The 1,751-nt window shown below is 58.7% G+C and overlaps 1 pseudogene; it reads left to right on the forward strand.

Annotated features, from left to right (window-relative positions):
• Nucleotides 1-1,751, forward strand: part of LOC103606595 — a 13,272-nt pseudogene that overhangs the window by 10,274 nt on the left and 1,247 nt on the right.

Below are 1,751 nucleotides of genomic sequence, written 5' to 3' on the forward strand. Positions count from 1 at the left end.
GCTTCCACATCCTGTGTGTGTGTGGGGGGGGGGGGGACTAGTGTGGGCAACGCAGCCTTTGAGACCGCGGAAGCCAGCCACCGTGGGGCACGTGTGCGCCTGTGCTGCAGACCTACGACCTCCAGGACAGCAACGTGCAGCTCGAGGGGATCAGATCAATAAGGATGCGAGTGACAGGCCCATAGTCAACTACATCGACATGGAGTTTGAAAACCATCTGCAGGAGGAGCTGAAGATCCGCAGCTCACTCTTCGACTACAATGACAAGAGGACCCACGTTTGCCTCTACTTCATCACACCCACAGGGCACTCCCTGAAGTCCCTGGATCTGGTGACCATGAAGAAACTAGACGGCAAGGTGAACAAGGCTGACACCATCTCCAAAGCTCCACAAGTTCAAGATCAAGATCATGGGCAAGCTTGTCAACAACAGGGGTGGGGGGGAGTGTTGATCTACCAGTTTGCCACTGATGATGAGGCTATTGCAGAGATTAATGCAGCCATGAAGCCATGAATGCACGTCTGCCCTTTGCTGTGGTGGGCAGCACCGAGGAGGTGAAGGAGGGGAACAAGCTGGTCAGAGCACGGAAGTACCCTTGGGGACTGGTGGAGGTGGAGAATGAGACTGACTGCGACTTCGTGAAGCTCCGGGAGGTGTTGATCTGGATGAACACGGAGGACCTCAGTGAGCAGACCCACAGTCGGCACTACAGGCACTACAGGCACTACCAGCGCTGCAGGTTGGAGGAGATGGGTTTCCAGGACAGTGATGGTGACAGCCAGCCCTTCAGCCTGCAAGCGATGGATGAGGCCAAGAGGAAGGAGTTCCTGAGTGAGCTGCGGAGGAAGGAGGAAGNCACCAGCAGAGTTACTAACTCAGCTGGCCCGCTGGTGCTAAAGAACCAGCGTTTCCCACAAGTTCCCAGGAGGTGCCAGTGTTGCAGATCCTGGGACCACATTTTGAGAATTACTCTTCGAAGGTATCATAGGGATCACAACTGCAGTTTCACCGGGGCTGAGGAAACAAAGGGTGTTTATTTAAATTATTGAAACTTCTCTTAGAGAAGGGTTCCTGTGCACTTGAGTCAGACTTCTGAAGAGGGGCCGCCAAGTGGCTGCCGGTGGTGCTTCTAGGCCTAGAGGAAGGGTCCGTAGGGGTGGGGCTGGTGCTGGCACGTGCACCTGGTTCTGCGTGTTTTGGAGATACTGCTAACTCGGTTCAGCGGCAGCTGTGGAGGGAACTGCCCCTGCCAGGGTGCAGAAGCGTTACTGGAATTGAGCTGAGAGAAGTGGGAAGCAGACAGGAAGGGTCCGTCAGCGCCCCCTCCTCTTAGGTGCGCAGGCTCCCCGCAGCCCCGTCTGTTGGCAGAGCGCACAGAGCCTGCTGGCAAAGCACAGGAGGGAAGACGGGCACTGAGAGACAAGAGCAATCGGGTCCAAGCGGCTGCGCTCGTGGCCAGGCCTGGCGGGGGCAGGGGTGGCCGCCGAGGGGAGTTTCCAGGAGGTGGCTGTATTGGACCCGTTGCAGCCGTCCGGGCGGAGCACGTCCCAAAGCCGGCTTCTCCCCGCCGTGGCGGCCGCTGACCTGAGACGCTTCTCAAGTGCAGAGCTGGAGCCCTGGAGCCTCTCCCTGGACAGCCATGTGGGCTTTGACAGCCTCCCCGACCAGCTGGTCGGCAAGTCGGTCACTCAGGGCTTCAGCTTCCACATCCTGTGTGTGTGTGGGGGGGGGGGGGGGGGGGGGGGGGGGG

This window comes from Galeopterus variegatus, unplaced genomic scaffold (assembly GCF_000696425.1).
Source record: "Galeopterus variegatus unplaced genomic scaffold, G_variegatus-3.0.2 Scaffold6718, whole genome shotgun sequence".
Lineage (NCBI taxonomy): Eukaryota > Metazoa > Chordata > Mammalia > Dermoptera > Cynocephalidae > Galeopterus > Galeopterus variegatus.